Below are 27,408 nucleotides of genomic sequence, written 5' to 3' on the forward strand. Positions count from 1 at the left end.
CTGATGACATTTTAAGCTGATTTTGCAGTTTGATTTAAATTACTGAAAGAAGTTTATATAAGACTGTATCCCTTTTGTTTCTATGTCTGTCTCACACAAACCCTCTTGTATTTTCTTCCTTTCTCTGATCCTATAATCAGAGCACACGGCTTCTTAGCACAAAAAGAGGTGAACAGATGAACGAACATTTGAAGAACAAAAAAGAAAACAACAAACAAAAAAAAAAACCACCACAGTATGTATCTTTTCTCACAAAACTATCTTTTCTCACAATCCTGAAGAGTAAATTAGGAATTTTGTATTTTCAGTGCACAACCAAATTTGGCACTACATTTGAGTTTATATCGAAAAAAAAAAATTAATCATAATTACAACATAAAAGATTTTTTGGCTGCTTGATAAACTACCTGATCTGCCAAGTCACCACTGCAAATCTTTAGATTTTCAGCTAGCAACAATCCAGAAAAATCTCAGAGATAAAAGAAAGAATAATGATTAGTCTCCATTAGAGACTAGTGTAGCTAGTGTACAATAGCCTGGCTACTGAAGAACTCTTTTGTCTTGTTGAATGATGACTCAGAATGACAGATCAGATCATCACATAGGATGTAACTCCCTAATAGAAAATCTTGTGATTACTCTTCTTTGAAGTTCTAACAGTGACTGCTCAGGAGAGAGCATTAGTAACTCTAAGAATGTCACCTTGACAAAGCAGATACCTTCTTGAGATAGTATCTACAATTGTGGGCTTGGCTTGACATCTCCTTTATGAAAAAGCAATGAAACTCCTTTATAATCAGAAGAATGTACAAATCTAGTAATGTTTTTGGACATAATAATGAAGACTGTATTATATTATTTATTCTGATTTTGCCATTCCATTCATTTCTTAATTTATGTAACTGACCAGCACATTCTTCACGTTCTTTTATACTGTCACAGATGACTATGTTTTCTTTATTCCTATTCAAGTCTTAAGCAAACTTGTATCCTGATACAAGGAATATTTTTCATTAGTTCAATGGATTTCCACACAGCTTTCTCTTTTTTAATAAGTTGTAGTTAATTAAACATCCCCAAACTTCTGAATGCTTAGATAGGCAAGCTTGCTATGATATTTTTGTGTCAATAAAATTTCTTCTGCTTTTATTTCATGTTAAGACTTAAGTTGCCACACTTCAGAGCTTGAAGAATTCACAGAACTCTAACTTATTACTTACATATTTTACTTTCTCATTTACTGTTCTCTCAGCAACATAATAGTACATCAAAACAAGTTGAGGATGCCTTGATTCAAGTACAAAGGAAATCATGCTCTGTTTACAGATTTATTTATAGATTATACTGGTTGTTGCTTAATTAGCAAATAGATACCTGAAAATTTTTTACCCTTCCAAAATATTGTTGCACCACTGCATTTCTGATCCACACTTAATTCTATGTATTTACAATATTTCATGTTTTTTCTACATTTTGAATTTGATCTGCTGTCTGTTTTTCCCCAGTTTCAGCAGTTAAACCATGGTGTGTATTCCAGAATTATTAAATTCAATTTTAAAATAGATTTCCCTGCCACAGACTTAAGTTGCTGAAGTCATCAGCTGTATGTAGAGGAAGAATCAGAAAGAAATCTATGCTGTGCAAAAATATTCATACTCAGTTATGATAAGAGAACAACTGTCTTAAAAACAGTGAAAAATGAGTGACCAGTTTGTCTCAAATGCTATGTGTATAAGTATATATGTATACATATAGATGTATGTATAACTAGCTATAACTGGATTGAAAGGTTTGTTTTCATTTGGGTACTTAGAAAAATTTCATGCGTTGAAAAAAATATTAAACACTTCTATAACTATATTAACAATGTAGTGCACTCTTTTGCTTTACTGGTGAATGAATTTAAATCCAGCTGGCAACCGGTCATGCGTGGTGCTCCTCAGGGGTAGGTATAGAGGTCTGGCCTGCTTAATGTCTTTATTGATCATCATGGTGAGGAGATTGAGTATATTTTTTGTAAGTTGACAGATGACACCAAGTTGGAAGGAAGTGTCAATCCATGCTGGAGTAGGAAGGCCTTTCAGAGGGATCTGGACAGGCTGAATCAATGAGCTGAGGCCAGCTGTATGAGCTTCAACAAAACCACATGCTGAGTCTTGCACTTTGATTACAACAAACTTATGTATCTCTACAGATTTGAGGCAGAGTGTCTGGAAAGATGCACAGAAGAAAAGGATCTGGAAGTGTTTATTGATGCATGGCTGAACATGAGCCAGCACTGTTCCAGGAGGCCAGGAAGGCCAACAGCATCCTGGCTCATATTAGAAATAGTGCATCCAGCAAGAGCGAAGAGTAGATCGTCCCTCAGTACTCAGCCCTGGTGAAGCCTCACCTTGAATATTGTGCTCAGTTTTGGGCTCCTCATTACAGGGAAGATGTTGAGGTCCTAGAGTGTGTCCAGAGAAGGGCAACAAAGCTATGAAGGCTCTGTGCTTTCTAAAACTAAATTGTCTCAGACCAAGTTATTACTCCTAGACAGTGTAATGCTGGTTACAGCATAGGTAATGCAGGTCCACCTTTGGCAGGCAAGACTCAGATGTGCACCTGATGTTATCACTGCTTATTTCCCATCTATCTGACACATTAATAAGTTGCTGGAAGAGTTAGACATTTACCTCCCCCTTCTTTGGCTGATGTCCCTGATGTCAGGGCACAATCAAACAGAAGCTGATTTAGGGAATATTACACATAACTGTCACTGTACATCCTGGAAATAATGGTCCTCTAGTATTATTCATTCTTACTTTAAAGGTAACATTCTTACTTAAACGTGCATTATGAATGCACTCTTGCTGAAACAAATGCCTTCATATAGCCTTGAAAGCATAAAAGTGGATGTTAGACTGCACTGCCATGTGAATTTCTCTGCCCTTCAGATGATGAGGAACATAGGCAATGTGACTTCTCATTTGCTTTTGTACTATCCAGAAAGAAATGAAAATATTTCGGGAGAGCATTCCTATTACAACTGTATTCTGTAGCAGAACAAATCCTACTGACACCTGTTGCAAAGGTAGGGTTTGCAAGGAATTGGCTATAGAAGCATCTCAATGATATTACTTCATGTCATAAAATGTCTTTCTCTCAGAATTTATTGTCACAATTAACTCATCATGGAAGTTCTACCTGAAACATTTTTGGTGAGAGATAAAAGTGGAGGAGTGCTTTTACCATTTAATTGTCTTTATCTAATATTATCAGCACAGACTGATTGCGGCACTGTGGAAAATCTCTCAACTTTATCCAGCCAGCTGTCCATGAAATTTCTAGCAATTTAATTCTGTTCCTTTATTCAGCTACTAGAAAGATCTGCCTGATCATTTTCAGCAGTAATCAAGCTGCTAAGTATATCAGTGCTCAAATTAACCTCCCAGTCAAGGGATTCCCAAGGTATTGAAATGAGCACCAGAAACACTTGCATCTTTCGTATTACTGGCAGAAGAAAGGAGCATCTCAACAGCTGACAATGGAAGGGAGCACATTAAGCACTTCAAAACCATCTGTTTTGTAAAGTACTGTAAAGTAAGTCATGAGGATCAAGACTAGCACTTTCTTGACTACCATAAAGATACATGAAATAGTGCTTTCCATTGCCTCAGTGGGTAGCTTTTAGGATGGTATTATCCAACACAGGAAATTATGCCAAAATTAAAGCCAGTGATAGTACAAATGCAGTTGGCACCACTTGATACATATGTACAGTTCAGGGCTGTGTTATCAGGTGATGAACTAGACAAGGCAGAATAAGGAATTTCAGAAGTCAGAGAACCGGAATATAATCTTGCTTTCCTGATCATGGCAGATATGATGAAAAAAGTTTGGCTTTTTAGTTAGAGTGAAAATGAGTTCCTTCCTTCTCCACATTTCCATTATCAAAAAAGGCAAAAGGATGATTAGGTGTGGAAGTGTGGGGAAGCCACTCACAACTCCTAACTGCCAAACATATGTCTAGATTAAAGATAAGATCAAGATTAGAGACTTAGCAGTCAGATTAGCAATTGTGGACATTCAACATTCTTTGTGTTTTGGTCACATTGATAAATGATTAGACTTTTGATAGAATTCAGTAATGTCTGGGATTATAAAACCCAGTGGTTGCTGGAAAGTTTCCTGGGGGATGGTAGGATTTGGCCTCTAAGTCTTTTGTCTGGTCTCTGTGTTTGCACATATAGAAACCCAGACACAGCTATGCTCTGCAGTCTAGACCAGCCCTTAGGATGTAGGTTCCTAAGGGGAAAAAATACATATATTGCATTCTGTGTGAGGCACTATAGAGCATGCATTTGAATGCTGTGAAAATAACCAGCTGTTCTCCATTGAATTCAGCACCATTAATACACTGGAATCAGGGGTAAGCCAGTTTTCACTGCAAACAATGATTTCCGAAGAAGACAACCAAATGGGTTTAGGCAAAACTTATTAGCTATCAACAGGTCTTGGATTACTGCATTGATCTACTCCTTTTACTTTTTAGTGGAAGATTTATGTACCTGTAAAATACATTGGCTCATAATACCAATAGATTGACTAGTTCTATGATTCTACCAGAACATTTTTGCTTGCTTAAAGCTCTCAGCTGAAGATAGGGGTGAAACAGAACTATGTACTTTATTGCAAGTGTCTGTGTTTGTTTAGTGAAAAGACACTGCACTGTAAGATAATGTGGGTAAAAATAGCTAAATATGCAGAAAGTCAAAGTTGTACTTTATATCACTGTGACATCAATTATCCTGTTCCTCTCATAATGCAGTTTTCTGTATACTTACGTAAACCTGGGACACATCCAGATTAAACACATTCTTGCTTGTGTAGCCTTTTTTTTTCCAGATTGTTCCACTGGAACTGGCCCAATCCAATTTATGCTGGCTGACTTAGTAGTTTCCCCTCATGATATTTCTTCTGGAAACACGGAGTTTTACAAAGAAAAGGTCATGGTTTACATGCCACTGCTCTCCAGTAACTGCTTTCCTCCCTGTATTTTCAAATTAATATTTTGTCAGCATATTTGGTGGGAAAAAAAAAATCTAACCATGGTGTCCTCTGACTGCAGGGATGCTGCATTGTAAAAATGGAAAAATAGTGAAACAACCTGAAAATGCAAATGAAAAAGGGACAAATGGATCTCATCAAACTCACAGTTTCCTCCTTACTAATATCATGGCATCAAAATGAAGAACTTCACATTGCATTGGTTCTGAAGCCATTCACTTTCTGGAAGAAACTTTGATGAACCTAAGATAAGCAAGGGGGCATGGACAAAACAGGTCTTTGTTCATTGGAAAATAGTGCTGTTTCTTTCTCTGAAAACATTTTTTCAATTAAATAGTCTTTACACTGTATTTCAGGGGTAGTCATAAGGTCATGACAACTTGTTGTCTCCATTACTGATTGTTCTGAAATGGTCACAAGTTGATGTATGTCAGCCTGCCCTTTCACAATAACACATCTGAGCAACTTTTTATTTAGTGAAATTGTATGAACAAGATCAGTCACAGACATGAGCATTTATCAGACTTCAGAAAATGCTATATGGATAATTCAACAAAAGATATTTAAGTGAAATTCTACAAAGGCTTCTTGTGCATCAAAAAACAGGAGTTCTGACTGAATTATCAGCAGTTGGATAAAATAAAAAATTATGGGTTTTCAAAATGATAAAAAATGAAGGGCTACTTTACAGCATTGCTTACTACAGTTTGATCTCAAAAAACTTACAGAGAGCTCTGTACCTACTAAGTAAAAGCAGGTGACAAATGATTTACCTTGTTTGTAATACTTGCTATAAAAATTGCAAAAACAATAAGGGAGATTAGAATTACCAGTTGAATTAAATAATTTTACAGAAACTTTGTAGCAAAGTTGTTTTCCTTTATTTTTATTTTGGGAATTTATTTTCAGGTACATTTCTACTTGTCCCCTAGATAATACTGAATTCAGAAGGTATCTATGGCTATTGCAGTCAGTCAGTAAATAATACACAAAAAACACCTTTGCTATCCATTTTAGGGGTAGAGTAACTGGATTTTGTTTTCATTTTGCTGTGATATTCCTACATCAGCTACAGTGCTTCTAAGTTGTTCTCAAAAGAAAATATCTAAGAAGACTATTTGTCTGGGCCTTGAGAAATGAGAAAAATAATAAAATCAACTGAAAGGAAAATATCCTGCTGTTCATTCTGAACAACACTTGTGCCCAAAATGAAATACTGTGACTTTGAAAATCTTCTAACTTATCACATCAGAAGGAGTCAGTCTTGAAACTATGAAAACATTGGAAGTTGAAGATCAAAGGTAATATTCATCTATTTATGCTCAAATTTGTTGAGCATTTGTTGTCAAAATCTGTTTGTCTAAATATTTCCATTGCTGACAACTCTAAAACAGCAGCTCCATCTTTCTTCTTTTAAAGTATTAATGTTTTTCTAGCATTCATCTGTAGATACAGAATTAATTTTCTCTAGTACACCTTTGATCCTGATCTAACCACTTCTGTCACTAACTTCCTCCTTCCCATTGATCCAGCTGAGTTATACTGGAATTGGAAGAGTTAGTCGTCAAACAACAGATTTGTAACAATATAGTTTGCAGCCTGTTCTCACTTACTTTCTTCCATGGGATTAATCCTATTGAAATTCCAAGCACTGTTTTGAGTTACACCCATAAAATTAAAAACAGAGTGAGACCTGTGGATTTTACAGACCAAATCACATGGCCAATTTGCCATTAGTCAGAACTTTCTGAGTATAGACACTGAAAATCACAAACTGTACAGAAGCAAGGATTCTCGGACATTTTTATTGTCTTTTAATACCAGATATTCCTGGTGCCAAGTTATTGTGAATTAGATCACATCTTTTATTTTTTTTTAATAAATAAAACACAAAACTATGTGGCTTTGTACTGTTTGGATGTGAAATGTTTTTGTGGTATTCAAAGGTATGAAGATTTGAGATCTGTAAATGTTCAGAGTTTAAAAACCACAGTATTGATTTTACTCAGAGCCACTAAGAAAGGCAGTGATTAATGTGGGTTTTATTTTGTTTGTTTGCATATTTATTGAAAAAAAAATGTTGAAAATTCATAAATGTATTACACGGTAGACAAAAAAAATGAAAGTCCTGTGGAAATCCTTACCTGTTTATGTTTTAGTGCTCGATCTGCCAAATATTTCATTGTACTGAATTATAGTTTGGGAAGTACAGCAATCTTATTGCACTGAACTCATGTATTTTGCTTAGCTTGAAGATACTTACTCAGGGAATTCAATTGCCAAAACCTGGGCTCAAGTAGAGCCCACTCTGTTCTTCAAGAAATTCCTTGGTTTCTTTGGGAAGACATGTTCAGAGAACCAGGTGAGAAATCAGAAAGATTTTGACTGGCACAGCACAAATTTTGAAATGTCCCCCAAAAAATTTCCACCTGAATCTTAGTGTTTGTGCAGCAGATTCTGTGATACTTATTATAAACAAAGTTTAATGCAATAAGGACTGATCCTTGAAGCTGTTGGAAATGTAATAACTTCTCCATCATTTCTCTTTACCTGCATCAGGGGAAATTTTGTATCCAGCTTTTTGCACAGTTTATTGGCACACAGAAAAACTTAAATATTTCAGTAATCCCTACCCAGACCACTTCTCCTACCATGTGCAACTTTACCGGGATTGTTAGTATTCCAATATCACGCTGAACTTTGCAGTTTTGTCCTTCTCTGATGCAGTCTCCAACATTCTCAATTCTCCAGTTTAATGAGAGTATAAATAAAGTTACTAAAAGATAAAATCACTCTCTCACATACAAAGTACGTAAAAACATTATGAATATTGAGATATATTCAGCAACAAAAATGTCAGAAACCTGAAACTTTAAGGAGAACTACAATCTCCTTAGAGATTTTTAATAATTTATACTACTCCTGAGCCTGAAACACCATCATTAAGGGCAACGGTTCAGAATGACAGAATCACAGAATGACTTGAGTTGGAAAGGACCTCAAAACCCACCCTGCCCCAACCCCTGCCATGGGCAGGACTGTCCCCACCAGCTCAGGCTGCCCAAGGCCACATCCAACCTGGTCTTGAGCACTTCTAGTAATGGGGCACCATAGCTTCTCTGGGCAGCTGCACCAGCGCCTCACCACTTCTGAATAAAGAATTTCTTTACAATATCTCATCTAAATCCCCCTTCCTATAAACTATTCCCCATTTTTCTGTCACTATTTCCCTGTATGAAACGATAGTTCCTATTGGTAATCTCCTTTCAATTACTGACATGCTGAAAGAGCTTCCCCAGAGCCTTCTTTTCTCCACGCTGAACAAGCCGTTTCCTCAGCCTATCTTCACAAGAGAAGTTCTCCAGCCCTCCATTCATCTTCATGGCCTCCTCTGGACACTCTTCAGTAACTCCACATCTTTTTTGTGCTGTGGACCCCAGGCCTGGACACAGTACTCCAGCTGGAGCCTCAGAAGGGCAGAGCAAAGGCAAACAATCCTCCTCCTGCTGGCAATCCCTCTTTTGATACAGACCAGGATACCACTGGCTTTCCAGGCTGTGACCACACACTTCCGGCTTATGTCCAGCTTTTCATCTACGAGCTCTTCCAAGTATTTCTGTACAAGGTTGCCCTCAATGAGTTCTTTGGAGAAGACAGGTCTGGGATTGCCCCAAGAGCAACACCTTGCACTTGGCCTTCATTAGGTTTACCTGTGCCCAGGAAGAAGAAAGCATAGTAACACATAAATAACTGAATTAAAGGAACATTATTTAAGCTGTTGCCCTTTGTGTGATGAATGGGCAACAATGACGTTGGTTAAATACTCATATGAAGTGCAGGCCTCTTCATGCTGCACTCAGCATTGCACATAATCAGATTTAAACATATGACAAAGTCACAGAATTACAGAATTGCAAGGGTTGGAAAGGACCTCAAGAGAACACTGAGTCTAGCCTGCCTGCTAAAGGAGGTAAAGTCCTGCAATAAGATTCTATTTTGGTAATAGTAATCCTGTATGTTGAGTAATATATAACAAATTACAGTAGTCTTTTACTAAGACACTGAAATTCAGAAAAAATGTTTATTACCTCTGATGCAAACAATCTCGTACAAAATTCAAGGTATTATGGAGCATGCTATGTATGTCCTTCATGTTTTCACTACCATATTTGTTACCATAGTATTAACTCTCTGGCAAGTAGTTAATTGATGCTTTTTGACTACTGAAGTCACTTTCAGGTCAAATAACTCTGAAGTAAAACAGAATTTTGAGAAGTAAAGATCCATTGTTTGAGAAGAATTTACTGATTTTAACTCAAAAATTATTTAAGACTTAAGACTACAAGTCTGAGTAGTAAGGGGTTCTGTACTTCCAATTAATTCTTGTACCATGATTATTTGAAAAAAACCTTGTGAAATAATAAGATACATAAATTTTGTGAATGATGATATCATTTCATATTTGTACTGAGATATAGATTTATTTCAAAAGCACAGAGTGTTATGAAAACAACAATTAATTTTAGCAACAGTCATCTGCATGTGTGCATAATGTAAAACAGAGCTGAATACAAATTTACAGTAATCCATACTTTACTGTGATGTCTTGGAAATACCTTTTATAATCTCTATAGCATCATCTTCATCTTTAGCTTTTCACTGTTTAAAGTAACTAATAGTGATCTGAAAATGTAGTCTTCTGGGACCAAAACCACAAAGATTTACTGCAATTATGTACATCTCCACATCACCTTTTAGTTATTCGTATTACACAAAAATTCCTAGAGATATCATGACAAGAACTGTACAAATATTAGACAACCATTGATACAGGTTTTTAAATGTGTGGATTTTTTTTTTTTTTTTTTTTCTTTGTTTATTTTTATGTTTAAGAGTTTGGAGGAAATTTCTGGCTTTGCTAGCATTTTCCTTCTGCCTACAATTATATATTTTCAAATTTTCCTCAAAATTTCTATTTTATTGTATCTTTGCCTTTATTGTCCATTATTACACTGGCAATTAATCTAATTGGCCAAGAATCTGGGCTTCCTAAACATTTGAAATGGAAATTAAAGAAGAGAATCTATAGAAGAGAAACTACTTTTTATGTTTGTGTTCAGATGTATCTCTCAGGTATAATCACTGCAACTATTTTATGTCTCTGACTTCCATTCTGCTTTTCTATTGGTCTTTGTTGGAAGGAACTGTTGCTGAGATGTGCTCCTTTTTGGCAAGAACTGACAATCCTTAACATCATGTGAGCAGAATAGCTTTCTCCAGGCAAAAGATATCAAGAGTTTTCTGATCGTAAAGAGAGGTAATTACAGATCAATATTATACTAATCCTGAAATGCTCCTTCCCAAACTTGAATGTCATCCAGACCTACCTTATGTTCTAGTTTTCCCCCAAAAATACAGCTATTAGTCTTTTCCCTCTAGAAATGTAATCCAGTCTTTTTCCTTGATGCCTCCATGCCTTTTGAGGTCTGTGAAATCTAAAAAATTAGGGTTTGATGGGTAAGAAATTGTAGTTTTTCTCAAGACAAAATTATTGCCCTTTACCTTAAAGCATGATTCAATTATATAAAGCTACTAAAGTGTAATGGGCTACTAAAGTGCCCATTACAAAGATCTAAAAGAACCTTATATTCATAAAGCAACTATTGTGCTTTTTGTATGTCTGAGAAATATCTGTTAAAATAATAGATGCAAGAGAAAAATTGTTCCTGCACATGTGCTTGTTGCAGTGTTGGAAACAAAGAAGGTAATGATATCCTGGTTTTCATGAAATCGAGGGGTCTCTAATTTTTGCAAAGGCTTTACTAGCATGCTTCCAGAAAAATCAGAAGAAAAAGTGCAGGCAATTGCTTTTTCCCAATCTAAGTGTTTAGGGAGCACAGTCTGTTTTAGAAAACTAGCAACTGAGGTAGTCACATGGAATAAGTTTGATGGCTATTGACAAATATTATTTCATCTATATTGCCCAAACCAATATGATTTCTTTTTTGTTGTTGTTGTTCAAAACAAGTGGAATTTTTCAAGCCAAATAATTCATTTGAAGTGTGAATAGTGACTATCCTATATGTAAAATCCCCAAAATGTCTATCTCCTTTTCCACACTGACCTTAAAGATGTGAGAAGATAATTTGGCCCTTGTCTACAGATTCTGCACAGAGGTTTTAATTAAGGATAACAACTGGTGCCCATTCCAAGTGTGGTTTTCTAAAATGTACAGAAGGCAGAGCAAGAGTATTAACCCATTTCAGTTGCACTACCACTGACTCATTGCACACTAAAATATCTTTTAAGCTGACATAAGGTATACTGGAATTGAAATGTTGCTAGGAGCATAGAGCACAGATAAAAAACAGAGCACTACACAGTTCCCTTCTGCACCTCTCTGCATGGTAATTAACTAAATTATAAGCTAATGCAACTTTAGAAGTCTTAAGTTCTGGCCAACTTGCCAACTCACCTCCAGTACAGCTAGTGTTGTTAAGTAATCATTAATTCTATTAAGTGATAAAACACCATTATGATGAAGTGCTACGGAAATGCTGGCTTACAGTGTGAGGTGTTATTAAGATTCCAAGAAGATCATCATGAATAATCCTGTAAATTGACTCCTCTCTTGTAATATGGGAGGGCAAATGACGTGTAATTGAAATGGGAGTTTTACATGAAAGATGCATTTCTTTTTCCAGAATGATTCAGCAAATGAGGTGTAAATGTTGAAGAACCACAGTGATGTCACCCCCCTGTCTATAAATCTGAAACAAGACCCTGGCAACACAGGTAATGATGTTACTGTAGTATGAGTAAGCCAAATCTTGTTTAAGCAGTTGTAGCACACGTTTCCCTACTGCAAGCCAAATGGACTTGCCAAGAAGTCCTTCTAAGGCCTAATAAATAAGAAGTTAACCATGATCTATATGTCAATAAAACAGCTGAAATATTCTTTATAACTCTAGAGAGGATGCATAATGAACAAATGTTCAGGTAACTTACCTAACGAGAATATACCAGTAACTCTTTGTGTTTATATCATTCAAAAGACATTTTTATTCATATTGTTGTGCATCAGTTGGCTGTCAGGAAGAGTCTTCGTCATTCCCCACATTTTTTTAAGAGAAAACACAGATGTAAATTAAATTTCCCCTAGAAACTGTTAAGAGAAGGCCCTACTGTCTTAGGAAGGGAGGCTTTCCGGTGAGGCATGAACATTCAAAGCAAGAAACTCTGTGGAGTGTATTCCACCTCCAGATATTCTACATCGAATTTGAAAGACTCATTGCTAAGTCAGTATTTCCTTCCTAGATAGCTGTTACTTTGCTATTTTAAAAAGCAAAGATAAATATTTCAAAAGAGTGATCATGACAAATCAACGAAGGTTAATGTGCTTGATAATCATTGATTCTAAGAAGTTCCCTCCCATCCCTTCCTCCCCTATATTCCTGGTTTTTTTTTTTGTTTTTTTTTTTAGTAGAGTATATCACACAGCATAATATGTAGATAAATGACTGCTTTCAGAATGAAAACTTGTTAAAAAGGATCTACTTGTATATACTATTATGATAGTAATAGATAGATAGATACATTCTGTGGGTTTTTTTTTTGGTGCAATGAATATTTGACAAAAGAAACATATAGTCTAAGCAATTAAAAAAAAGAAATTAGGTTATTAACATTTCAACAGAGCTAATAATATTTTCTATTTGAACTGACTTATGAAAATAGCAAGTCATGTAACATCAAATGTTTGGAAATGTACTTATTTTTCCATTGGGGGAAAAAAAAAGTAGAAGATTGAGATATTTTCATCAGAATATTTCAAGTATTAAGAAAAGATATTTAAACTTTCATACTGAAATAGACATTTGTTTTTCTTGTCTTTGGTTTTATTATACAAGATCAAATGTCTATGGCCCCCCATACTTAAAAAAATGTTTTTTTTTTTAAATATGCCTTGATTTATTTTTTTTTAATTTTTTGAACACCATTTATCTTTCATGAAGATTCAGCCTTTCAAGTATATGTTTTATTTCATCTCAAAGCAAGTAGAATGTATTAGGATGTCTTCAAGAATAAACATAAATAGTTCTTTCTCCTTAGTGGAATTCCTGGACTACAGCTTGTTTTATTTGAAAACATGATTAAATCAATTACATATGACATGCTGCTAATATCACAGGCAATGGTGACCTTTCTTTAAACAAAAATATTTCTCATTCTTGTCAAACTTCATGTAGCATATTTAACTTATTCCTTGTCATTATATGAATGCCCACTTCTAGTGGTTTCAGCTGCAATGCAGATGAGTAGAGACAGATATTGTGGTCATAGCAAATTCAGATGCAAAGAAAATAAGAAATGCCTCCAAAATGTTCCCTTAAATAACAGCAGTCAGGAACTAGAAAAATCCATGTTCCTAATTGGAGCCAGAGCCAAGGAACAGCTGGAGCTAGATCACATACATCAAGGATAAAATATGAAGGACAAAAAGATTACTGGGAGTAGGTAGAACAGATCCACAAAAGGAAATAGTACTTGACCAAACTGACAACTTTCTACAATGAAATCCTTCACTTAAGAGATGAGATCAGTAAATACTGTCCAGCTTGATCTAGCAACTTCTCTGCAGATATGCTGTTGAAGTATGGGACGGACAAACAGGCAGTGAGCTAGTTAGCTAAGCTCAGTGTTTTGACCAGTGGCTTGAAGTCTAGGTGGAGACCAGTAGCTACTGGTATGACCTTGGCTCAAGGGCTAGTTAACATCTTCACTAACGATCTGGATGATGGGGCTGTTAATGACACCAAACTGGGAAGAGTGGCTGGCAAGACGAAGTTCTTGCTGCCACCCAGAGGGAATTCAGCAGGCTGAAGGCATGGGCCAATGCAATGCTCATAAAATTCAACAAAGGAAAGTGCAAAGTCCTTCACCTGGGGAAGAGTAAATCTGGAGTAGCAAAAAAAAAAAAAAAAAAAAAAAAAAAAAAAAAAAAAAAAACACAACAGAAAACCAATGAAACAACAACAACAAAAAAGAACAATCAGAAAATTGCCTATGATAAAACAGCATCCTGTTGTTATCTGCTCTGCTTCTCTAGAAACCTTGAGATGAGAGGTCTTAGAGATAAAAGATCATGATGTTATAAGCAGTAATAAGTACATTTTTAGGTTGTTTATTAAAAGCTAGAAAGCAGAGATGATGCATGAGAACAGACAGTATAATCCCATCTTGGCATATCTGGAAAATGGTTTGCTTCCTGAAACTGACTTAGAATTTAGTAAAAAGTAAAAGGATGTCGACAGAAGGGAAACAGGGATTTACTAAGCAATACAAAAAATTATGCATCTCAGAATAACAGTGGATCAGTTTGGAACATAGAACAAATCAAGCCTGTGATGCTGGTGTTCTTATGATACTTTCGGAATTTCAATTTAAAACAGTTGGAAATTCTCCAACAATTTAGCAGTATTCTAGTCACGTTTAGGGATCTCTTTACCTTGCTTAAGAGCTTTGGATGTGGTTTATTTCCCAGATTTTAATATCTTATCCTAGACCTCCCAATTTTATGTTAATATAAAAAAGTTTGTATATAAATATATTTCAGCTTATGTATGAAAGCACAAATACAACACAAATACCTTTTTCTAGTGAGACGTGGAAAAGAATAAGAGAGTTTTGCCTTCAACGCTGGAGCCGGTAGAAGAACAAAGAGAAAGACAAAGAGGAAGAGGAAGAGAGGAGGAGGAGGAGGAGGAGGAGGAGGAGGAAGAAGAGGAGGAGGAGGAGGAGGACGAAGAAGAGGAGGAGGAGGAGAACGAGAGCAGAGGGCAAGGCGAGGCAAGGGGAGGCGAAGTGAAGCGAAGAGAAGCGAAGCGAAGAAAGAAGCGAAGTGAAGAGAGAAGCGAAGCGAAGCAAAGCGCGAAGCGAAGCGAAGCAAAGCAAAGAGAGAAGCGAAGCGAAGCGAAGAGGGAAGGGAAGGGAATGGGAAGGAAGGGGATGGGAGGGAAGGGAAGTGCTAAAAAAAATTGTATCATTTTTTAAAATTCAATAAATGCCAGAATAAATGCCAGAAAATTTTAGGCCTTTACTCCTTATACTCTTGCTACACACCATTAAGAAGAGCCTGGTCTCACCCATTTGCCTCTCACCTTCCTTTAGATAGCTATAAATATTTACCAGATCCCCTCTCAGTGTCCTTTTCCCCAGGCTGAAAGGAGCGCGGTTACTCAGCCTTTCCTCACATAGGAGGCTCCCAGTCATCTTTGTGGTCGTCCTCTGCTGGACTCCTTCTAGGAGGTCCCTATCTTTTAACTTAACTTCAGTTAAGTTCAGCCTCCAGTCAGAAGGACAGAGGAGAACACTCCTGGTGCTCCCAATCCCTTTCGTGTCTTTCCATGGGATGCAAAGTCTCTTTCTGACATTCTGCCATTTCCTCGTGGCAGCCTCCCATGACCCTGCTTGAATGGCAATAAGCAGATGGTGGTGTTCTTGTTTGATCAGATGCGGTGGAGTCTCTCTAATGTCTCTGACACGTGCCCCTAGTGGACAGCAGAGCTCTCTGGAGAGGTTGTCGGGCAGGAGGTGGGGGCCTCAGTGCCTCCCGGCATGGAGTCCCCAGTCACTAAGACAATGCCAGGCAATGGTGCCCAGCAGCTGCTCCCTGGCAGGGGCTCTCCATCACCTGCTGAGGTGATTCCCTGCGTCAGCATGGAACCGGAACCCCAGAGCCGATTGCATCACACAAACGTGCTGTGTTTGGGGGCCCGCAGGGTTGCCGGGCACGCTGTCTGGTTCCCAGCCCGGGGCGTGTCATTCATTCTCTGTGAGGTGACACTGCAGTGTGGTGTCACAGTGGCTGCCTCATACACCCTTGTGGGTGGTGGGAGCGGTGGCTCAGTCCGCTTGTGGGACCCGCAGGAAGTGGAACCAGAGAGAGCTTTGCGTCTACCTGGAGGCATCCTGCTATCATGGAGAGGCTGAGAGCCCTTCGAGGTGAGTCCCTCCACCTCTCTGGACCCCGTGACGCTGCCCGAGCGCACGTGTGCCTCCAGTGTCTGTTTAGGACATTGTGCCAGCAGCACTGTCCTTGCTCTGCCGAGTGCAGCTGCCCACCATGGTTTCCCCAGCACCCCAGCAAGGGGAAAGCTCCCTCCCCTGCCCCCGCCAACCACTCATACCCCTGCGCTGTGGGGCTGGAGGAGCGTTCCTCCCACAGCTGGCCGGCTGCTCGGCCCTGGCTCCAAGCAGCACCAGCGGCAGCTGCTCTGCTCTTTCCTTCCAGGTCTCTTTGCTTGTGTGGGCTGCGTGCCCAGGCGTACGCGTCGCAGGGAGAGAAGCAGGGTGTCAAGCCCTGTCCCTACCTGCGCCGCGACCTTACTGCTTCAGCGCCTGCAAGATCGGGAGGTGAGTTGGGGACATGCAACCACCAACCCTTGCCCTCCTGGCCCAGGGCCACGGCCCCGTGGGTGCCAGGCCCGGCAGCACATCCACCGAGCGATGGGGGGCAGCGGGCAAAGCGAGCGTGACTGATCCTTGTCCGCAGGGTGACCGAGCGCAGGCGTACTGTGAGCTGGAGAGCGCCCTGTGCCAAGACAGCAGCCGCCCGCCGTGCGGAGTGGTGAACCGGCTGCTGGCAGAGGTGTCCCGGGACCTGACGGCAGCCCAGGTGAGGGCTCACTCCCAAAGGCAAAGGGAACCGCCTGCCCACGCTGGTGTCCTGCTGGCGGATGGTGGTGGCTTAGCTCTTCCAAGGGCCTCAGGCAGTCTCCCGGGCCGCGCGTCACCAGTGACTCTCTTCCAGGGCGTGACCAGCAATGTGAGGACAGCTGCCAGCAATGTCCTGGTGGCTCTGGCAAGGACGCACTTCACCTTGGTGATGGCTGAGCTCCAGAGCCACCTGAAGGCCACGGGGGACATGTGCAAGGAGTTGGTGCTCATCACCCTGAGCAAACTCTTCAGCACCTATGGTAGAGTACCCTCAACCTCCTGACATCTGTAACTACCGGGAAAGGGGTCTCTGCCCTCCGCGTGTGACCTGCATTGAGCTGGGGGATGCAGGGCTGCAGCCCCTCCTCCCTCGCTGCCGGGACTCTGACTGTGGCCCTCTCCTTCCTCTCTGCAGCTCCACAGTGCATCCCCTTTGTGTGGCTGATGCTGGCAGGCCTGCGCAGTGTGGTGGGCCAGGTGAAGAGTGGCCAGATCCTGCGCATCGCTTGTGCTGGTGAGTGCCGGCCCCAGAGCAGGGGGCCTCAGGACAGCCCTTGCACCTCACCCTGCTGCAGACTCTCACAGGCTCCCTTTTCTCTCACTCCCTTTTTCAGAAAAATATTATTATGATTGTCTAAGTATTTTGTTATGTTTTTTCAGTTGTGAAACAGTGGCTGGATGGAGCGAAGATTCACTTGTCCGCAGGAATGCAATGCCCCTGGCCTGCCATGGAGAAAGAGCAGATCTATGAGAACCTTCGCGAGCTGCTCTTCTCCGTGATGTGGAACTGGCAAGACTGCCAGGAGGAAAAGGTGAGCACTGCTGCATTCCCAGCCCAGGATGGCAGCAGGGGCACCCGTGTCGGCAGCTCTGTCTGTGCCCAGTGGGCTGAGAGCTGAGGGGTGATGAGAGGGAGTGGGCTGGCTCTGCAAAGGCCCGGAAGTGGCTCTGTGCCAGGGAGCAGCTGCATGTCACAGCACTGTGGCAAAAAGAGCTGGGGATGAGGGTATGGGGAAAAGCTGCCTGCTCTCCAGAGCGAGCCCATCTCCTGCTGGGAGTGGGGGTGTGGGGAAGGGGAAGGGGAAGGGAAAGCCCTCTGTGTAGGAAGGGCAGACCTTCAGTCTTTGATACCGGGCCTCTGCCATCCTCTCCAGGACAAGCAGGCCGTCCTTGGGGCTGTGGCTGCCATGTTGGATGTTCTCCTGCAAGAGGAGCAGCACCAAGAGCACGTCTGGGAGCAGCTCCTCTGGCTCGTTCACCCGTGTCAGGAGATCCAAGACACCTGCAGGGTGGCCAAGGTGAGTTGTTGTGCAGGGCTCAGGGTGGACGTGGGGCCCGTGCAAGTGCCACGAGGGGTCAGGGGGAGGCAGGGAGGAGGTGGGGAGCCCTTGGAGAAAGAAGGGATGGGTGTTCAAGGGAGGTCTGAGGCTTCCTGAGCTCTTCAGTCAAAGAAGGAATGGCCTGGACAAGAGCCAGGAGGGAGCCAAGAGTCACAGGGGCTCATCTCCTGGGGATGGGAGGCTTCATCACCACCACCTGGGTGGTGGGGCTCTGAGTGCCTGAGGAGCTCTGTGCTAACAACTGGGGGGACCACAGCCAGTTGCATCTGATGGGGGAGAAGCGGGCTGCTGGGTGGGAAATGCCTGCAAATGATGCCCAAACACGGCTCGATTGAGAGCAGAGAGACTCTCTGTTGTGCTGCTGGGTGGTGGTGGGGGATAAACAAGAATGCCTGTGCAGGAGCTTCTCCCTGCAGAGAAACAATTGGGAAACAGTTTCTGCACTCACAAGTGGCTAGATGTGGCTTCATCCCTTTCTTCCTCTCCTGCTCTCTTGCAGAGCCTCACTATCTTCCTGGAGGCCTTAGGGGGCACTGCATCTGTCATTCCAAGGGACAAGTTTCTGGATGTGACGAGCGCTGTGTTCTACCAGGTAAGGGGAGCCTATCCTTGCGCCTACAGCAGTTTCCCTCTTGGCTGAGTCTCCGGAGGACTGCAAAGCCCCGATCCCCTGAATAAGGAGGCTCAGCCTTAGCTCCTGCATGCTCAAGGCTGCTCTAGAGCCGTGCATGTACTCCCGGGGATGCTGTGGGGTGGGCTGCATTTTTTCTGCCTGTCCTCTTCCCGAGAGTGCCCAGGGAGACGAGAGCGGGCAGCGCGGTGTCTTTTCCATCCTCAGTGCTGATGTGATTGTATCAAATGGACCTTGTTCCCACAGCTCTATGATGACAGCAAGCAGCACAGCGAGGCTGGTCGTGCACAGCTGACCCACTGCATCATGCTGCAGGGTAAGGAGAGGAGCCTTGGCGATGCTTGGTGGTGCCCTGACCAAAACCTCTCTCACAAACCTCAGGAATGGGTGTGTGTTGCCTGCTAATACAGTGTGGGATTTCCTCCCTGCAGCCCGGATCTGCCCAGAGGAAACCATCCTGTTTCTGCAGTCGCAGCTGGGCGATGACTGGGAGCCTGGATGCGTGGCAGCCCTGGGTCTGCTGGGTGCTCTGGCTCGCTCTGATGGTCAGTACCACGGGTTGGTCGGTACCACGCCTTGGGACTGCCAGGGCTCCCTTCTGCCATCTGCGCTGTGGCTCCGCTCATGCTTCTGCGCATCTCTTGCAGAGCCCACGATGACAGAGAAGCTGCCCCAGGTCGTCGAGGCTGTGCAGCGTCTGTGCAGCGACCCCAGCATCCGGGTGAGCTGGTTTGGGAAAAGAAAGTGCTGTTGGGGTGGCGATGCTGCTGCCAGCACAGGCAGGGCTGGGGTGACTGGAGAGGTGCTGGAGCATTGACCACACGGTCATGCTGGCTCCTGTGGGGAGAGCAGGCAGAGTGGAGCGGGCAGGTCCCTGTGCTGTGCATGGAAAGTGCACAGCCTGGTGCTAAGGCCTGGCCCTCATGTCAGAAGCCAAAGCTTCTCCTCTGCTCTTGTTGTCTCTGCTTGTGCCCAAAGGGCTGCCCTGATGAGCAGGTGGCTTCCCTTTGCCTTCGGACCAGAAAAATCACACCCACAATTGTTCTCTGGCAGGTGAGGACGGCTGTTCTGCATTTCATTACTGATCTGTTCAGTGCTAATGCCTGGAGCTGCTCAGCCTGGGATGTGGTGGGGCACATCTTCAGGGAGTTCAGCCGCACCGCGGCAAGAAGGGTAAGGACAGTGGGCAGCATCTTCTTTTGGAAGACCCGTGCTGCTCGGAGGGTGGCACAGAAGCACCGCTGGGGCCACACCTGAGCCTCCCGAGAGGCTCCTGCGAACTGAGCGTAACCAGTGTCTCATTACAACTGTTGTGCAGGCATCCGGACACCTTTCTGCCCAGGAAGCCCAGGAAGAAGGAGCTCTCCAGGAGCTGTGCATGGACGTCCTGGGATCACTGGACGTCTCTGTGAGAGGGATGTCCAAAGTAGGTCACGCTCTGCCCTGCTGCTTCTCCCTGCCCTTGCCCCACGTGTTCCTCGTCCCATTCCAAGACCCCAGGTCTCTCCTCCAATGTGCTCTGAAGCACACAGGACTCGGGGAAATTCGCAGAGTCCTCTTCCTCTGTGAGCAGAGGCAGGAATGCTGACCTGCTCAACTGCCTCGTTCCCTACAGCTCCTGTGGCCGCGGCTGCTGCTGTTTGTGGTGCCAGCGCAGTACACGGGTATGCTGATCCCAGTCTCCCGCTGTGTCTGTGCCCTGGCTGAGAGAGAGGAGCTGACAGGACGGCCGATAGAACACCTGGATCCCCATTTTGTCAGCTCCATGTTTCAAGGTAGGAGCAAAAACTCCCCCAGTGAGCTCTGCTGACCTGTGGTAGCACCCAGAAGGGACAGCGGAGGTGTGCATGGCTGGGCACGCAGTGTCTTGGAGTCTTACTCAGCACTTTTTTCTCTTTGCAGGCCCACTGCTGACGCCCCACATACTGCTGGCACGACTGCTGGTGAGTACATGCTCCAGAGGCCGGTGCCACGAGCACCCAGGGGGGAGCAGCATGGCCATGGGCAAAGCTGTTGGCTGCTCCTTGCCGGCCAGGGCAGAGCCAAGTTGCTTCCTTTTTGGGGGGAAGCAGCTGCTCTTGCTGCAGAAGTGACCCTGCTTCTCCTTGCTCTCGCTCAGGTGGTGGCAGGCAGCCCTGTTGCAGGCAGCCAACTCCAAGCCGCTGCCTTACTGCTGATGAAAAACCTCCACAGCAGGTTCCACAGAGCTGTGGGGGCCATGTGGGCTGCTGAGATCCCCCTGCTGCTGCAGTGCCTTGAAGGTAAAGTAGTGGTGGGGAGGAAGAGGCGGAGGCTGGGAAGGGGGCTGAGTGAAAATGCAGCTCTGCAGTGGCAAAGGGGAAGCACTGTGCCCCGCAGCCCAGTGCTGAGCTGTCTCCATTCCTGGGAGTCAGCTCTGAGGCCCAGGGACCTATGCCCCTGGGGATCTGCCCATTCCAGGACAGGGATGGACCCTTCACATCCCCTCCGACAGCAGCCTTGGAGCAGTTAGTTCCGTGTTCCTGCGGGGACAGTGTTTGTGGGGAGGGACAGGTCGCTGTGGAGGAGGTGCGGGTCTCAGCTTGGCTGTGTCAAGTGCCCAGGCCAAGCCAGGCTTGCAGCAGCTCTTCTTCTGTGCCTTGATCCCAAGTAAGGGTCTTTTTCTTCCTATTGCTGTGCAGGGAGAAACGAGAGCTTCCCGGGCACTGCCGAGTTTGAGCGCCGTCTGCTAAAGGTACAGCATTGCCGGGAGGCGCGGTGCAGAGAAGTGCTTGCCTGGCCCAAGTAGCCCCGCTCCCACATGAGCCACTGTGGGACAGGAGCAGCCTCTCAAGCGCTGCTGCGGAGCGGCCGCACGCCTTTGTGGCGCTGCCTCTTCCGCTCTGTCCCAAGCCGCGGGGGGTCTTAGGAGAAGAGGGCAGCTGGCTTTAATGGAGGGAACGCTGGGGGAGCTGGGAGAGGCACTGTTCTTCCAGGCACCTCTCCCCAGAGGGCTGCAGCAACTTGGGAGTGAGGGAAGAGGCAAAGGGCAAGGGAACATTGTCTTCTCCTGCTCTCCAACAGTTCCTGAGGGCGTCAGTGGACACCGTAGATGATGAGGCGTGGGCCGAGGCCCTGAGCAGTGAGCTGAGCCGGCGACTGAGCAGCTCTGCCAGCAGCTCTGCAGAAAAGGTGAGTTTCCCCTGGCTCTACCCAGCGGTGCAGCTGCAGGTGTCCAGCTGGGGCTGGGGCTGCAGCTGGTGCTCTGCCCACGCGGGATGCTGATGCTGCTTCCCTCCCAGTCTGTGCCCCCCAGAGGGCCTTTCCCTGCAATCTGCCCGGGGACGGCTAAAGCTCGGCCCCGCAGCTGCTCTCAGAGACTCCCAGGGAGCGTGGGTCCTCCCCACCTGGCCCTCCCCCAGCAGGTTAAGCTGCTGCCACATCTCAGCTTCTTCCTTCCCTTCCCATGCAGTCGTTCCTGTACAAGGCTCTGGGCACAGTGCTGGCATCCTGCAAGGGAGTCCTCCACGTCCGGGAGAAGCTGCTGCAGCACCTGGCGGAGGCAAATGCGGAGGAACCGTGTGAGGCCCAGGTGAGCTCTGAGCTCTCCTCCAGCTCCTGCGAGCATCCCTGCTCTGGCCCTGGGGCAGAGGGTTTCTCCTGGCCCTGCTGCGGGCCTTTTCAACCTCTTCACTGCTGCCATTTTGCTCAGAAGAGGACCTGTAGATTCAGGGCTGTGCCAACGGCCCCTTGTTCTTTTGTGCAGGGAATCATCGCTCTTCTCAGCCACGCTGCTGAGAGTAACTTCCACACAGTCCTGGCCACGCTCACCACGTTTGCGTCCAGGCTGTGCAAAGGCCGCAATGCCAGGATTTCCAGGAGCAAGAAGGTAAAGCGTTACGGGTTTCCATCTTGGCATTCTTCGGCCTTATTTTCCCTGCAGCTCCTGCCTTGGGAGCCCAGGTGCATCGCGGGGCACTGGGGGCCGTTAGCGAGTGTCTCAAGGCATTTCTTCCCACACAGATGGAGCTGGACAGCACGAGAGCTCATGCCACACGCAGTGCTCTCATGCTCGCCCACGGCAGCGTGGCACTGCGTGCCTCCAAGGAACAGCTGCTCGCCCACCTGGAGGGAGACATCGTGGGCAACATCCTGATGCTCTACAGCTGCAGCTGCCGGGTGAGAGCTCAAAGCATGCCAGGGTGTCTGAGCGCCCAGCTGCCGCCCCTCCACGTGGAGGGATGCTGAGATGGGCCTTCCCTTTGCCAAGGTCCCTCGGGGAAGGGGGTGTGTCCACATGAAGATCCAAGCCGTTCCCTTAGTGTTGTCTCCACGTGTCCCCGTGGCAGCCCTTGTCCCTTCCCGCAGTTCAAAGAATGTTCTTCTCTCTTGCTCCTCAGGACTTGCAGAACAACCTCGCGCTGGTGCAGAGCATCACCGACAGCAGCTCTGCCTTCCAAGCTGTGGGTGATTCTGCAAGCTTTAACCGCTCCTTGAAGAGCAAGCTGCTGGAGATCCTGATGGTGAGTGCCTAGAGACAGGGCTGTCTGCAGAGGAGTTCTGGGCTGCGCCACAAGGCTCGCTTCCCTGGGGGCATACAGGTGTCCAGCAGCCACACGTCTCCAGCTGGTGGGGACCTTGGGTGCTGGCAGGCAGCGGCTGGGCAGCGGGCTAGGTGCACCAGCTGTCAAGCTGCTGCATCCTGCAGTGCTTCCATGGGAGAGTGATGGGGCTGGTGTGTGGCAGTTGTGCCTGTCTCGGGGCCGGGTGGAACAGCTCTTGTGTGCCCCTTGCCCACTTTGACACTGTCTCTCTGGGACTTGCAGGACCTGATGAAGAAGTACTACTCGGGCATGCCTGTCTCCCCAGTGCCTCTGAAGGTGGTTCTGGCCCTGGAGCAGTTGAGGTAAGGACTGAGGTTGCAAGTCAGGATAGTGGTCCCCATTTTGGGTAGCTCCTGAGGGCCTGGAGGGGGCAGGGAGGGAGGAGCCACATCTACAGGAGAGACGGCTGGGCTGTTGTGCCCAGCGAAGTTGAGGTTTGGGGCAGGGAGAAAGGCGCTGGTGCTTCTGTCCCCTGGCAGGGAAGAGAAGGGAGAGCTGGGGTCTCCCACCCTCCAGAGCGGGAGGTGGTTCATTGCTGCTGGGGAGGAGGTGGGCGCTGCTGGAACTGAAGACAGTGCTCAGCAGCATGAGCTGGGGATATTGGCTTTGTAGCTGTTGATTAGGAGAAATTCAGAGGTTGCCTGAACCAGCCTGGAGAGCACTGGTAGAGGCCCTTTCTGATTTCTCTTCCTTTTTTCCTCCTCTCAGCAAGCTGAAGCCCTCTTTTGAAAGCAAGGACATGCGTGAGATGCTGGTCCTGTGCTGCAAGAACGTCGTGACACATCCTTCAGCAGAGATGATGCTGAAGATCAGGAAGTCACAGCACGCAGCACAGTACCTGCAGGTAACCTGCCGTAACTTTCCCGGCCCCCTCTCGGTCGGAGCCCTACCTCAGCACACACACCCTCTGCTCTGGCAGCAGCCGTGATGCTACACGTCACTCCCCTCTTCTGCTTTCAGCTTCAGCAAACAGCACTGAAAGCTCTGGGCCGGCTCATGGTGGTCCTGCTGGAGACAGAGCCCAGCGGTGGCTTCTTTCAGAACATAGTCCACGTGAGTATGTGCTGCGGGAGCAGCAGTGCCGGTGCTCAGTGAGGCGGGAGGCCTTGAGGGAAAGTGCTGGGAAAGGAGGGACAGGGAGAGGGGTGGCAGGAAGGGAAGGAAAAGACGTCCTCAGTGAGACAGATGCTCTACCCCAGGTCCTGCAGAAATCTATGACATCAACCAATGTGTGGGAGCGCAAGAGGGCCCTGCAGACCTGCTCCCAGCTGCTGGCTGCTTGTGAAGAGCTTCAAGTGAGTAAAGAGCCCCACCGCATGCCCCCTGCTCCCTCCCCGGTGCCCCTGAGCTGGAAGGTGAGCTCCGCCCAGCTGTGCGTGCTGTGTCACGGCGTGGGGAAGGCACAGATGGGAGAAGCTGGGGAGAGCTGGGGCCGTCTACAGCTTTGTTCCTGCCTCTCACCCCTGCAGAGAGGAGATGCCTGTGAGCACTTTGGCTCCTTGGTGGGATTGCTGGCGCCTCTGACGTGTGACCCCATGCCCGCATCCCGCCAGCTGGCCGTCACCTGTCTGACCTCCCTTCTGCGAATCCAAGGTGAGTAGAGCAGGCGTGCTCCAGCCCTCTGCCCTCCTCCCTAGCACTCGCAGAGCCCCACGGGCTGGGCCCTCTTGACAGGAGGGAGAGGCACCGTGCACAGTTCTCCTCTTGTCCCCATCCTGTCCTCTGTCTCTCCACCGTGGAAAGCGGTCCTATTTCCAGAAGCATGACTTCCCTTTTCTCCCTGTGCTCTTTCCAGCCAAAGCAGTCCACACAGTCATTGAGACAGGTGACATCAAGGGCCTGTGCGAGGGGCTGCATGCCTGCAGCATCGCCTCTCAGCTCCAGATCACGTCCAAAATGGCAAGAGTAAGTGGACCCAAAAAGGGGTGGTGGGATCTCTGTCCGTGGAATTCTGCATGGCCCTATGCTGCCCCCAGCCTCTCACACCATTTCCAAGATGAGCTGTCACCCTGAGACCGCTTTTCTCAGCAAGTAGCAGGAGGCTCTGAGCTATGTCTGGCCTTCAGGCAGCCAGTGCAAAGAGCTGATGCCATGACGTGTGTTTGTGTGTGTGTGTTTGTGTGCATGTGTGACTGTGGCTGCTGGGAGGTAGGCTTTGCATGTAAGCAAACACCATGGGTGCAGAAGCTGAGAGAAGGCTCAACCGCCTTCCGTATCAACAGCAGGGTACAGACAGCAGGAGCGCTGTGATTGCCGCCTGAATGAGCGGCAAGCCGCTGAGCTAAGAATGCCCTCAAGACTGCTTTGTGTTTGGAAGAGCTGCAGCAGAGCAGTGATGGGATCTCTCCCGCTTCTCGTTTCTCGGCAGATTGTGTGCAGAAACTTCCCCATCGAACGCACCGTTGACTTCATGGCGGCCATCAAGGAGACCATCCGGAAAGCCAGCGGAGTGCGCGTGCGTGCGTGTGGGAAGTGGATGACCACCTTCCTGCAGATGCACGGGAAGGACATCAGTTGGAACGTAAGAGACTTTCTCCCACGTGTCTTGGACTTTTTCTGGCTGTTGCACGTGGTTAGGCCCTGCAGGATGCAGGCCAGGTCCAGGATACAGCAAGTCATTCTTCCTCCCCTTCTTCTTTCAGGTGCCACCGATCCTCTACATCCTGCGCAGCATCACATCGTTTGCGCAGCAGAGCACGTTCCTGCCCTTCCTGTGCCAGGCGGTGGTCATCCTCACCCGCTGTCACACAGAGGCCGTGATGAGCAACTTCTCCCGGCCGCTTGGGCCAACAGACAGGTACTGGCACTCCCGCCTTTGCTGTGCCTGAGGTCACAGCTGTAGCTGGCCTCTGCCAGAGGAATCCAGGGAGGAGGCAGCTTTGAGTCTGTTTGAGGTCACAAGTCACAACCGGAGACTCTCCTTTTTCTAGTGAGACGTGGAAAAGAATAAGAGAGTTCTGCCTTCAACGCTGGAGCCGGTAGAAGAACAAAGAGAAAGACAAAGAGGAAGAGGAAGAGAGCAGGAGGAGGAGGAGGAGGAGGAGGAGAAGGAGGAGGAGGAGGAGGAGGAGGAGGAGGAGAAGGAGGTGGAGGAGGAGGAGGAGGAGGAGGAGGAGGAGGAGGAGGAGGAGGAGGAGGAGGAGGAGGAGGAGGAGGAGGAGGAGGCGGAGGAGGAGGCGGAGGAGGAGGAGGAGGAGGAGAGCAGAGGGCGAGGCGAGGCAGGGCGAGGCGAAACGAAGAGAAGCGAAGCAAAGCAAAGAAAGAAGCGAAGTGAAGAGAGAAACGAGCGAAGCAAAGTGAGAAGCGAAGCGAAGCAAAGAGAGAAGCGAAGCGAAGCAAAGAAAGAAGCGAAGTGAAGAGAGAAGCGAAGCGAAGCGAAGAGGGAAGGGAAGGGAATGGGAAGGCAGGGGATGGGAGGGAAGGAAAGTGCTAAAAAAAATTGTATCATTTATTAAAATTCAATAAATGCCAAAATAAATGCCAGAAAGTTTTAGGCCGTTACTCCCTGTGCTCTTGTTACACACCATCAAAAAGAGCCTGGTCTCACCCATTTGCCTCCCACCTTCCTTTAGATAGCTATAAATATTTACCAGATCCCCTCTCAGTGTCCTTTTCCCCAGGCTGAACGGAGTGCGGTTACTCAGCCTTTCCTCACATAGGAGGCTCCCAGTCATCCTTGTGGCCGTTCTCTGCTGGACTCCTTCTAGGAGGTCCCTGTCTTTTAACTTAACTTAATTGAGGTGCCCAGAACTGGGCACAGCCGTGTAAATGTGGCCTCACCAGTGCAGAGTAGAGGGGGAGGATCACCTCCGTCGATGTGCTGGCCAAGCTCTTTTGATGCCAACATGCAGTTGGGCGATTCCACAAGGGCCGTTTTAACTTTCTGTCAGTTTCCAAGAACATTGTTACAGAGACTGGTATTTTCAGGGACTGCTATATGCTTGCATCCTGTGCAAGAAGGTGGTATTAGTGCCTAATCCACCTAAGTGTGATTTTGCCTTTCTTGAGTATGTTGTTACTACTACTTTTAAGTTGTTTAGGACAATATTAGTGCTTGAGGAGATAATGGCTTTTTGGTTGTTAATGTTGTTTAGGAGTTTATTGTTCC

General features: G+C 46.0%; 1 pseudogene; it reads left to right on the forward strand.

Annotated features, from left to right (window-relative positions):
- The first annotated feature begins 16,028 nt into the window (after positions 1-16,028).
- LOC128072936 (maestro heat-like repeat-containing protein family member 2B) lies at positions 16,029-26,282 on the forward strand (annotated as a pseudogene).
- Positions 26,283-27,408: the final 1,126 nt, after the last annotated feature.

Source organism: Tympanuchus pallidicinctus, unplaced genomic scaffold (genome assembly GCF_026119805.1).
Source record: "Tympanuchus pallidicinctus isolate F22 unplaced genomic scaffold, pur_lepc_1.0 scaffold74, whole genome shotgun sequence".
In the NCBI taxonomy this organism is placed as follows: Eukaryota; Metazoa; Chordata; class Aves; order Galliformes; family Phasianidae; genus Tympanuchus; species Tympanuchus pallidicinctus.